Below are 13,155 nucleotides of genomic sequence, written 5' to 3' on the forward strand. Positions count from 1 at the left end.
TGAAGTCTAAGGGGAACACAGAGTTAATGGCAGTACAGGGATTTTGGGGTCCAAGCTGATACCTCCTTGAAAGTGTCAGTACAAGTAGATAGTGGTAAAGGTGTAAGGCATGTTTGCCTTCATCTCTAGGGGCATAAAAATCTGGGAGTCATGTCACAGTTGTACAAAACAAAACTTTGGTTAGGCAGCACCTGTAGCTTCCACTGAAGGAAGGATTTGGAAAGGGTTGAGAAGTCTACCAGGAATCCACCTGGATAAGTGTATATGACCTATAACGGAGGAGGTTGGCCAGATTGTTTTCTCTGAAATATTGAAGACCTGATCAAAATTTTATAAAATTGAGACACAGATAGGGTAGACAGCCAGAATTCAGTGGTAGATGCCTGCAACATGCTACTGGGGGTGGAAATGGAAGTAGAAATGGTGGTGTTCAGGATCCTTTTCAACAAGCTCATGAATGTGCAGGGAACAGAGAGAGATGGATTACGTGCAGGCAGTAGGGATTATGTTCATCATGCAGGCATCACGGATAGAAGGATTTGTTCCTGAGCTGTACTATTCCATGTTCTAAGTATGCCAAGATCATTCTTCAGTTAAAGACAGTTAAAAATAATGTCCCCGTTTTAGTATCTTTCCAGAGAGAGGGTGTGGGGAGAGAGGAACAGAGAACTTAGTGATAAATAGTTAGAGGTTCACACATGATGTACACAGCTCCCTAGAGAAGGAAGGCACATTCCACCTCACACCACACAGCAGCTCACATTACAAATAACTGTACTTTTCTCAGTTGCAATTCATCGCTGGGACAGAAATCCTGAGTCAGCATTAACGGTTAATTGATTGGACAGCACTGGAAGTGGCATCACATTGCAAGCTCCAACCCTTGACCGTGGAGGGGGTGGAGGGAGTGCTCTTTTTTTCCCAGAATCAGATTTAATATCACCAGCATGTGTCGTGAAATTTGTCTTTGCGGCAGCAGTACAAAGAAATACATGATACAGTAACAAAAAATGTGAATTACAGCAAGAATATACAGTGCCTATACAATATCCCCCAGGAAGTTTTCATGTTTTGTTTTACAACATTGAATCACAGTGGATTTAATTTGGCTTTTTTTTTTGGGACACTGATCAACCAAAAAAGATTCTTTCATGTCAAAGTGAAAACAGATCTCTACAAATATCTAAATTAATTACAAAATATAAAACACAAAATAATCAATTGCACAAGTATTCACCCCCTTTAGTATGACACACCAAATCATCACTGGTGCAGTCAATTGGTTTTAGAAGTCACATAATTAGTTAAATAGAGATCTGTTTTGGGAGACCTGTGTGCAAAGTGTTTCAATTGATTGTAGTAAAAATACACCTGTACCCGGAAGATCCAACTTTTAGGGTTACGGATAGTGAAGCGGACAGGAAGTGCAACTACAGGACGTAGCTGACTGAGGGAATTTGGAAAGAGCATTCTCTACTGGACGAGCGGAGGGAGTTGGCTCGACTGGAAGCTGGCTGTGTTTTGCTTGATGCATGAATGTGGTTTGGAACCTGTTGAGGGAAAGAGAGTGGGGAAGGAATGGAAATTGCTGGGAGGGGGTCGTGTGGGTCCAGTAATGGCGGACAAGATAAGAGGTGGAGTTGAGGGAAAGAAAGTGGAGAAGGAGAGGGATAGAGACTTGGGACCAGAGGTAGGCAGTTGGGGAGAGGTGGATTATTGTGAAGGGAGAAATAAAGGGAATGAGGAGGTAGTGAGGGGTCGGTTGAATAAAAACCAAGACAAAGGGAATAAAAGAATAAGAAATGATAGTGGAGAAAGCTCTGAAAGTGAGGAAGATGAACAAGCTCAGAGAGGAGGTGTTGTCATAATTAGGTTTAATGAGAAGGCTCAGGGACATATGAAGAAAATTAACCAGTTTGTGCTAACAACAACTCTGGCAAATAAGGTAGGGGAAATAGTATTTGCAAAAGTCCTTAATGATGGCAACTTATTGGTAAGATGTGCGAATGAGGAACAACTTGAGAAAGCACTCAAGCTAAAAGAGATAGGAAAATGCAAGGTGGAATACACTGGGGGGGGGGTGGGAGCACAAAATTGTGGTTGTAAAGGAGTGATCACGGAGGGGTACCAATGAGTATAGATATGGAGGAGTTAAAGAGGAATATCAAAGGAGAGAAAGTAATGAATGTTCAAAGACTGAAAACAGCAAAGGAGGGAGTGAAAAAGGAAAGTGAATCAGTATTGATTGAATTTGAAGAAGAAAGAGTGCCAAGGAAGGTGTTCCTGGGTTTCATGAGTTACCCAGTAAGGGTGTATGCGCCAAAGCCACTGAGGTGCTATAATTGTCAAAGGTTTGGACACGTGGCTAAAAACTGTAAAAGGTAGAGGAGATGTGCTAGATGTGGGGGTGATCATGAATATGGAAAGTGCGGAACAGGAGTTCAACCAAAATGCTGCAATTGTGGAGGAGCTCATAATGTTGCGTATAGTGGGTGTGAGGTTATGAGACGGGAGACTAAAATTCAAGAAATAAGAGTGAAAAGAAAGATCACCTATGCGGAAGCTGTAAAAATGTCAAGAGAACAGAATAATGTTCCTAATGAACAGGGAGCAATAGGGATACGAGAGATGCAACAAAGAACAAATGGCAGGATTTATGTAGACAAAAAGGCTCTAGTAACATTCATTGCAGGAGTGATTAATAGTACGGCTGAGGTAAAGTCAAAAAGTGACAAAATTCAGCTGGAGGTAAAAGCAGCAGTAAACCATTTAGGGTTAGTAGGACTGACATGGGAGGAAGTGAAGGAGAACCTCAGTAATCAGTCAAGCCAGGAAGTGTCATGAGTTGGTTAATACTAATTACGGTGATTCTTTTACAATGGAATGCAAGGAGCTTACTGGCCGATAGCCAGGAATTCAAGCACTTTATTAAAGAAATGGTTGTAAAACCGGATGTAGTGTGTATTCAGGAAACTTGGTAGAAACCAACTTTAGACTTTGTGGTATATGGGTATACAATGATAAGGAAAGTTAGAAATCTAGGGGGAGGAGGGGGTTGTGCCATGTTAATCAAGCAAGGTATACCATATAGGGTACTGGAAAAAGGAGATGATCAGGAATACATAGTGGTGGAAGTGTGGGAGAGAGGGGAGGGAGTGGTTATAATTAACTACTACAATCCATGTAAAAGGTTGGATTTGGACAGCCTATTAAAGATACAAGGACAAAACAGACAAAGTAGTGTGGTGTGCAGATTTCAATGCTCATAGCACAATATGGGGGGATCAGAATACAGATCCAAATGGAAAGGTAATTGAAGATTTGATGGAAGAAAGGGATTTGGTGTGTATGAATGATGGTAGCGGCACAAGGATAGATATAACAACAGGAACTGAGTCAGTGTTAGATATTACATTAGTGTCTAATACCTTGGCTGGCGTTAGTAACTGGGGAGTTTGGACTGCTTCAACAGTAGGCAGTGATCACTACCCAGTTTTGTGTTCAGTGGGTGAAAGAGTTGAAGTAAGACCAGGTGGCGGAACCCCAAAGTGGGTGTTTGAAAAAGCTGATTGGGGTAAGTTCCAGAAGTTGAGTGAAGAAGGGTTGATAAAGATTGATATTTCTGGAAATGTAGATGAATTAAACAGTCAGGTGACTTCAGCAATTATCATGGCAGCAGAAGGATCTATACCTAGGAGTAAAAATAGGATGATTAGAAAACTGGTACCATGGTGGACAGAGGAATGTTGTCAGGCTGTGAAAAACAGAAATAGAGCATTCAGGCTAGTTAAAAGAACCCATAATATGCAGCATTTGGTTCAATATAAGAAAGCACAGGCAGTGGTGAGAAGAACTATACGTCAAGCTAAAAGGGCAAGTTGGAGGAGTTTTTGCGACAAGGTAGGAAGAACAACACCTGTGGGAGAGAGATGGGGAATGATTAAGAGGATGGGAGGAGATAGAAGGGAATGGGAATATCCAGTAATGATATCTGAGGAGGAAACTGCAGTCTCCAGTAGGGATAAGGCTGAGGTCATGGCCAAATCATTTGTACTGATACACAGTTCAGAAAATTTGTCTTAAGAAGGGAGAAGAAGGGGGGAAAGAATAATGAGCCAACACCCAGGTGTGTTAAACAGGAGGGAAGGAACAGATGATATAATTGATGATCCATTTACATTAGCAGAAATGGTGAGAGCAATAAAGAGATCGAGACCAACCTCCCCAGGGAAAGATCTGATATGCTCTGTGATGCTACAAAATCTAGGAGAAGGAGCGCTCTTGAAGTTGCTGCATTTTTATAACAGAGTGTGGGAGGAGGGAAGATTACCAAGTGCATGGAAAGAAGCAGTAGTAATTCCAATAAGGAAGCCTGGCAAGGATCTGTCAAAACCCACTAGCTACAGACCAATTGCATTAACATCAAGTATATGTAAGATAATGGAAAGGATGATAACAGAAAGGTAATCATATGAGCTTGAGAAAAGGGGAATGCTGGCAAGTTATCAGAGTGGTTTTAGAAAGGGAAGGAATTCCATGGACTCAGTGATAATGTTAGAGACTGAAATAAGGAAGGCCCAGGCAAATAGACAGTCAGTAGTGGCAGTGTTCTTTGACATTGAAAAAGCCTATGATATGATGTGGAAGGAAGGATTATTAATTAAACTGCACAAGATGGGGGGTTGGTGGGAGAGTTTTTAATTGGATTAAAGATTTTTTGTTTGGTAGAAAAATTCAAGTTCAGATTGGATCAGAATTATCAAAACAGTACATAGTGGAAAATGGCACACCTCAAGGTAGTGTGATTAGCCCGTTACTTTTCGTCATTATGATCAATGATGTCTTCACAAAGGTACCAGTGGATATAGGTAGGTCACTGTTTGCAGATGATGGGGCCTTGTGGAAAAGAGGCAGGAACATGGACCATATAATCAGGAAACTACAAGAAGCAATTGATGAAGTGGTGCAGTGGGGTTATGATTGGGGATGTAGATTTTCAGTAGATAAAACTCAAACTGTATTTTTTTTTAAACCAGGAAAAGGGTTGAGGTAGGGAAGAAGTTAAGGATGTATGGGGTTGAATTAGAAAGGGTTGGGTCATTTAAATTTCTGGGAGTTATATTTGATTCACGATTAACATGGGCAGACCATATCAGGAAAGTTGAGGAGAAATGTAAAAAAGTAATAAATGTGATGAGATGTTTGACTGGTAGAGAATGGGGAGCAAGTTGTTCAGCTTTGAAGAGAATGTATGTGGCTTTAGTGAGATCTGTATTGGATTATGGAAATATAGTATATGGATCAGCAGCTAGGTCTCTTATAAGGAAACAGGATGTGATTCAGGCTCAGGCCTTGAGAGTGTGCAGTGGGGCTTTTAAAACATCACCAGTGTCAGCCCTACAGGTAGAAATGGGAATAATGCCTTTGGAACTAAGAAAGATGCAACTGATGGCAAACTACTGGGCTAATTTGCAGGGGCACAATGATTCTCACCCTACTAAAGGAGTGTTGCAGGAGTGCTGGGAAAATGGGAGGTTTCAGAGGGATACCTTTAGTCGGGTAGGGAATGATATTGCGAAAGAATGTGGAGTGTTTGATCTGAGGATAAGTCCTTCAGTAGTTTATCCGGTTGTAGCTCCATGGAAGCTTGTATGGCCTGACATAGACTGGCATTTGTTAGAGGTAAAAAGGAAAGAAAGATATAAAACAGATTTGGTAAATGCATTTAACTGTCATGTGATGGAAAAGTATAGTGATCACATTTATACGGATGGTGCGAAGGAACCTGAAACAGGAGTGACAGGGTTTGGGGTGGTTATACTAGCAAAAGAAATTGGATTCAGCAGAAGAACATCTAATAAGTTAGGAGTGTTTACAGTGGAGATGCTGGCAGTGTTGGTTGCGTTGCAATGGGTGCAGAAAGCCAGACAAGCCAAAGCATTGATATGTTCAGATTCATCCTCAGTTCTAGCAAGTTTAAGGTCTTTTCACACAAACAGTCGGCAAGATGTACTTTATGAAGTCCTTCAGTTAGTTACAAGAATTGCAAATCAGGGAGGTCAGGTAAAATTTCTATGAGTTCCAGCACATGTAGGGGTGAAGGGGAATGAGAGGGTGGATGAGTTGGCAAAGAGGGTGTTAAAGAAAGAAAATGTGGAAATGCACATTAGTATCAGTAAAGCAGAGGTTAAGTGTGTAATCTGGGCAAAAGTCAACCGAATGTGGCAAGAAAGATGGGACAGGGAGGGGAAAGAGAGGCATTTATATCAAATACAAAAGAGTGTTGCAGTTACTAGGGTAGGTAATGGAAACAGAAGAGAGGAAATTGTGTGGACTAGGTTAAGGCTGGGGCACTGTGCATTAAACAAAACATTGAAAATGATAGGGAAACACCAGACAGGATTGTGTGAGGAATGTCAGGAAGAGGAGTCAGTAGAACATGTAGTTCTGAGTTGCAGGAAGTATGGGATACAGAGATAGATGATGAGAATTAAACTAAGGGAGTTGGGGATGCAGGAATTCACATTAAAAGGGTTGCTGGGCATGGGTGAGAGAGCACAAGTCCGGGTATTTTTAGCGTTTTTAAGGGGTACAGGGGTTTTTTTTTTATAGGATATGACGAATAAACAGGAATAGGATACTAGGATGGTCAAAGATGGGAGGGTGAAGTGTAGGTTTGTGTGTGTATGTATATATATGCGCGCGCGATTGGGTGAAGGGATTTAGAATACATGTCTAGTGCACATTCCAGAGCAGAGGGTGGCGGTAATGCACCATTAAGCTAGATGCCAACCGCCGTAAAACAAGATACAGACAGACAGAGATCCAACTGCTGGTGAGTCAGTATCCTGGCAAAAACTACACCACGACGACAAAAGAACACTCTGTGAAAAGGTTACTGAAAAGCACAAGTCAGGAGATGGATACAAGAAAATTTCTAAGTATCCAATATCTCTTGGAATACATTTAATTCAATCATCAAGAAATGGAAAGAATATGGCACAGCTGTAAATCTGCTTAGAGCAGGCCATTCTCAGAAACTGAGTGACTGTGCAAGAAGGGGACTAGTGAGGGAGGCCACCAAGAGACCTATGACAGCTCTGGAGGAGTTACAAGCTTCAGTGGATGATATGGGAGAGACTGTACATACAACTGTTGCCCAGGTGCTTCACCAGTCACAGTTTTAAGGGAGAGTGGCAAAGAGAAAGCTACTGTTGGGGGAGAAAAAACCTCACATGAAATCTTGGCTAGAGTTTGCCAGAAACTGAGCTTTATGGTCATCAGACTAAATGCTATGTTTGGCATAAGCCAAACACCGCACATCAAAAACACACCATCCCTACCGTGAAGTATGGTGGTGGCTACCTCATGCTGTGGGGATGCTTTACTGCAACAGGCCCTGGAAGGTTTGTGAAGGTAGAGGGTAACATAAATGCAGCAAAATACAGGGAAATCCTGGAGGAAAACTTGATGCAGTCTGCAAGAGAAATGAGATTCGGGAGATTTGTTTTCCAGCAAGACAATAACTCCCAAGCACAAAGCCAAAGCTACATAGGAATGGCTTAAAAACAAAAAGATTGATGTCCTGGAGTGGCCAAGTCAGAGTCCAGACTTTAACCCAATTGAGAATGCGTGGCTGGACTTGAAAAGGGCTGTTCACTCACGATCCTCGTGCAATCTAACAGAGCTTGAGCAGTTTTGTAAAGAATGGGGAAAAATTGCAGTGTCCAGATGTACAAAGCTGATAGAGACCTATCCACACAGACTCAAGGCTGTAATTGCTGCCAAAGGTACATCTACTAACTTGAAGGGAGTGAATACTTTTGCAATCAATTATTGTTTTATAGTTTTAATTAATTGAGATCACTTTGTAGAGATCCATTTTCACTTTGACACAAAAGAGTCTTTCTGTTGATCAATGTCAAAAAAGCCAAATTAAACCCACATTAGCAAATTTACCGATGACACAAAGCTGGGTGGCAGTGTGAAATGTGAGGAGGATGTTATGAAAATGCAGGGTGAATTGGACAGGCTGGGTGAGTGGGCAGATGCAGTTTAATGTGGATAAATGTGAGGTTATCCACTTTGGTGGTAAGAACAGGAAGGCAGATTATTATCTAAATGGAGTCAAGTTAGGAAAAGGGGAAGCACAATGAGATCTAGGTGTTCTTGTACATCAGTCACTGAAAGCAAGCATGCAAGTACAGCAGGCAGTGATGAAAGCTAATGGCATGCTGGCCTTCATAACAAGGGGAATTGAGTACAAGAGCAGAGGTCTTTCTGCAGCTGTACAGGGCCCTGGTGAGACGACGCCTGGAGTACTGTGTGCAGTTTTGGTCTCCAAATTTGAGGAAGGACATTCTTGCTATTGAGGGAGTGTAGCTCACAAGGTTAATTCTCGGGGTGGCGGGACTGTCATATGACGAAAGATTGGAGCGACTGGGTTTGTATACTCTGGAATTTAGAAGGCTGAGAGGCGATCTTATTGAAACATACAAGATTATTAAGGGATTGGACACGCTGGAGGCAGGAAGCATGTTCCCGCTGATGGGTGAGTCCAGAACCACAGGCCACAGTTTAAGAATAAGGGATAGGCCATTTAGAAAGGAGTTGAGGAAAAACTTTTTCACCCAGAGAGTGGTGGATATGTGGAATGCTCTGCCCCAGAAGGCAGTGGAGGCCAAGTCTCTGGATGCTTTCAAGAAAGAGATGGATAGAGCTCTTAAAGATAGCAGAATCAAAGGTTATGGGGATAAGGCAGGAACTGGATACTGATTGTGGATGATCAGCCATGATCACAGTGAATGGCGGTGCTGGCTCGAAGGGCCGAATGGCCTACTCCTGCACCTATTGTCTATTGTCACTGTGATTCAATGTTGCAAAACAATAAAACATGAAAACTTCCAAGGGGGGCTGAATTTTTTTTTATAGGGGATATATTTTTTATGTTTTTTTTAAATAGATGGATTTTACAAAGACCCTGACATCATATCAGTAAGGGTAAAATTATGCAAATAACTAGAAATCTGACAGGTTTTAACTAAAAGCAGGACTGTGATGCATTAGGGGTAGGGCTTGCATCGATGCTTCCCATGGGAGCATTAAACTCCTCAGTCTGAGGTGCAATCACCAAATTGGGAAACCTGGCCGCTGATTTGCCCTCTAAAAACAAAATAACTAGATCACAGAATTAGACCTACAGTAAGTTCATCTTCTTAGAAGAAAGACATCATTAAAGTGGAAAGAATACACAGAATATTTACATAGAAGAACGTTGACAGCACTGGAGGGCCAGAGTTACACGGAAATGCTTGAGTTGTATTTGTTGGAGTATAGGAGTCTGAGGGGTGACCTTATAAAATCATGAGGGACACAGAATGCAAGCCATCTTTTCCCAGAGAGAGGGAATCAAAAACTGTGGATATAGGTTTAAGGTGAGATAAGAAAGATTTAAAAATGACTCCAGAGACAATTTCTTCATGCAGACAGTCGTGCCTATACAGAACGAGGTGTCAGAGAAAGTGCCTGAGGTAGGTACAATGGCTTTTAAAAGACACTTGGACACATGCATGGATAGGAAATGTTTAAAGTGATACGAGCCAAATATGGGCAAATAAAACCAGCTTAGTGGGCCGCACAGTTGGCATGGACCAGATGGCTGAAGGATGTTTCCATGATGTACGACTAATAATTGTTTAGTTTTTGTAATGTTGGTTGAGGTATTGGTCAGGACAGGTGGATAACTCTGCATCTTTCTTCAAAGCAGTGTCATAGGAGCTTTTATGTCCAACATAGCATCAAGGCTCTGTTGAATATCAGATCAATAAAGAGAGGGGCACCTCCAGTGGTGAGTCAGTCTCTCAGTACTTCATTCGAGTGCCAGCCTGAATTCCTGTGCTGAGAACACCAGGGTGCCCTATAAAACCACAAATTTCTGACTGCCAACAGACAAAAATGCAGTGTTGATGTTTCAAGGTCAATTACTTTTCACTAGAACTGGAAAAAGACATTGCAGGCTTTGAACAGAGAAATAGGGAAACAGGAGGGGAGCAATGGCAAGAGGCAAGGTCTGCGACGCAACTGGACGAGTTATTAAATGGCAACATGGATGCAAATCTCCATCACAGAATGGTCGTGCAGTGGTTAGCACAATACTGTTACAACTCAGGGCGTTGGAATTCAGAGTCCAATATCCTCCCCATGACCTTGTGGATTTCCTCTGACAGTCCAAAGTCATACCATCAGTAGATTAATTGTCAATTGTCCTGTATTTAGACCAGGGTTAAATTGGGGGGGGGGGGGGTTTGCTGGGCTGTGGAGCTCGTTGGGCCGGAAGGGCCTGTTCTGCACTGCATCTCTAAATCAAAATAAAACTTGCTTTGTTCACTCCTTCCTTTCTGTGTCACTGCATCTCAAACTTTTTCAGCTCCTACACAGCTCATCAATTTGCCATATTACCCACCTTCCTCTCACAGCATTTACTGCCAGATTTTTAGTTCAATAACAGAAAATCCTGGAGGAAGTCAGCAGATCAGGCAGCATCTATGGAAAGTTAGGGTTGTAACCCTTCATTTGGATTGAAAGATAGAGGGGATGGATCCAGGATAAAAATGTGGGGAAGGGGTGAAGCAAAAGCTGACATGTGATAGACGGATCCTGGTTTTTTTTGGAGGGGGGGCGGAGGATGATGGGGAGAATGAGAATGGCATCTGAAACTGGGAGGTGATAGGCGGAAGTAACAAAGAAATCACAGAACCAGGCCTCTCGACCCGTCCAACCCATGCCTAACTATTAATCTGCCTACTCCCATCATCCTGCACCCAGACCATAGCCCTCCATTCCCCTCCCATCCAAGTAGCTATCCAAAGTTCTCCTCAATGCTGAAATCAAGCACATATGCACCACTTCCACTGGCAGCTCACTCCAGACTCTCACCACGCTCCGAGTGAAGTTTCCCCTCAAATTTCCCTTAAACATTTCACCTTTCACCCTTAACCATGACCTCTAGTTGTGGTCTCGCCCAACGTCAAAGAAAAAAGTTGCTTGCATTTTGTCTCTCTATACCCCTCAAATTTATATATTTCTATCAAATCTCCCTTCATTCTCCTACACGCTAGGCTTCTTAACATAAAACTACACCAGCTTTATATTTAAGTGTAGTACAACATGTTTAGATATCAATTTGAAAGCAGTAGAGACTGGGATTACCAGAAATTTAAACGGTTGCATGCCAGTCAGAAATTACTGTTCAAAGTCTACAGATTGACTATAGTCTAACCAGGCAACACAACAGTGACCCAACACATAAGTGTAAAATTTAGCACTGAGGTTCAGGGATGCAAGAACAAAAGGTATGTATCAAATGCAAATCCTGCTGCCTCACCACGCTTCCCACCCCCACCCCTGCTTCTCCACCACTTCCCTACCTGTGAGGTCTCTAGCTTTTTCAATATCTGGTGATAAGTCATCAATTTTTAGTTTTCAGAATACAGGGTAGAAACTGAAGGAAAAATACCTCACCCAGGAATCTGTGCAGTGAAGAGGAGTAGTAGTAAACTTCTACAACTGCACTTGCCCCATGACGCCCATCCTATTGAACCACACCCCCTCCAATACCCCCAAAATGAGCCCAGGACAAAAAAAAACAGCTCTGGGGTCCATTTCTGCTGCAGACAGTTCAGCAACAACCAAGAATCAAAGCAGAGAATTTCTCAACAAGTTTGGCTCATTGCATACCAAACAGAGCTTCATTTAACATTGATAATATCAATGGGCCAGTAATTCTCCAAACAGCAGCCCTGTGACCAGGCTGGAAATACTATGCACAATGCTATTATAACTCTACAATTCCTCCTGGTTTGAATTGTGCATCTGAACTCAGGTGGATATTTGAGTCCATTAAAGAATTTTCTCCACTCAGAACTCGAGCCACCACCCATCCATATTACTCGCATTCTATAAATACAAAAGCTTGTGAATAAAGAGGATGTGACACAAGCCAGGCTTGAGATCATAGACCAGAACAAGAGTGCCTGAACTCTAATCACAGTGATACTGCACAAGCTCTACTCCCACTGTCTAGGCCAGGCTCTCTTCTCGCTGCTGCCATCGGGATATACAGGAGCTGCAGATCCCACACCACCCTTCAACCATCAGGCTCCTGAAACAGTGTGGGTAACTTCACTTACCCCTACTCTGAACTGATTCCACAACCCATGGACTCCCTTTCAAGGATTAACTCACGATCTCAATATTATTTATTTGCAGTTTGCCTTCTTTTGCACTTTTGTTTGTCCAGCATGGCGTAGTTTTTCCCCATCGTATTTCTTTGTATCCACTGCGATGAAAATGAATCTCATAATATAATGGTGACACACATGTACACACAGTACTTTGGCAATAAATTTATTTTGAACTTTGTCCTTTAAATTCTTGCTTTAGTGACTATTACTCATTTTGAACCTCAAGTAGTGGAAAATTACTTAACCACAAGCAGCAAGAAAGTCGATCTTGTTGATGTCATATCAGACATCTATATGTGGGCTGCTTTTTCAAGTTCAAATTTTTAGCCAATAAACAATGACAAAGAACTAATGTGGAAAAGATGACATTGTGCCAATACACAGAAACAAATAGCAAATAACACCGAGAACATTTATGCCGCCAAATGAAACAACATTCCTCTAGATCAAAATACACAGTACATACAACTCACACACAAAGAAGTATGACCACAAATTAATAAATAAAATATATTCCAGAAGATTGACATTTAGAACAAGGTGCATTTACAACACAAGTTAAAAAATAAACAGTATAATGCTACTGGCACTTCTTAAGTGATGAGACCTGGGTGGTGACAGGGAGTTCAGTACTCCACAGCCTGGGGGAAGAAGCTGTTTCCCATCCGAATAGTCCTTGCCCTAGTGCTACGGTACCTCCTGCCTGATAGTATGAGGCTAGATTGTGGAACAGATGGGACACAGCGCTCCTGATAAATATCTCGGATGGGTGGAAGAGAGTCCCTGATAATCATCTCAGTAGTCTTCACAATTCTTTGTAGGGTCTTGCGGTCAGATGGGAGTATTCTCTGATGTTTAGAGGGTAAGGGAGCAATATAACTTTACACAATATAAAGAAGAAAATATACTATTG

At 42.0% G+C, this 13,155-nt stretch overlaps 1 protein-coding gene across 3 annotated transcripts in view; it reads right to left on the minus strand.

Moving 5' to 3' along the window:
- The window catches only part of LOC134340542 (oxysterol-binding protein-related protein 6-like), a 128,035-nt gene that overhangs the window by 79,511 nt on the left and 35,369 nt on the right, over positions 1-13,155 (minus strand). The window lies entirely within an intron of this gene.

The sequence above is a fragment of the Mobula hypostoma genome, chromosome X1, assembly GCF_963921235.1.
Source record: "Mobula hypostoma chromosome X1, sMobHyp1.1, whole genome shotgun sequence".
Lineage (NCBI taxonomy): Eukaryota > Metazoa > Chordata > Chondrichthyes > Myliobatiformes > Myliobatidae > Mobula > Mobula hypostoma.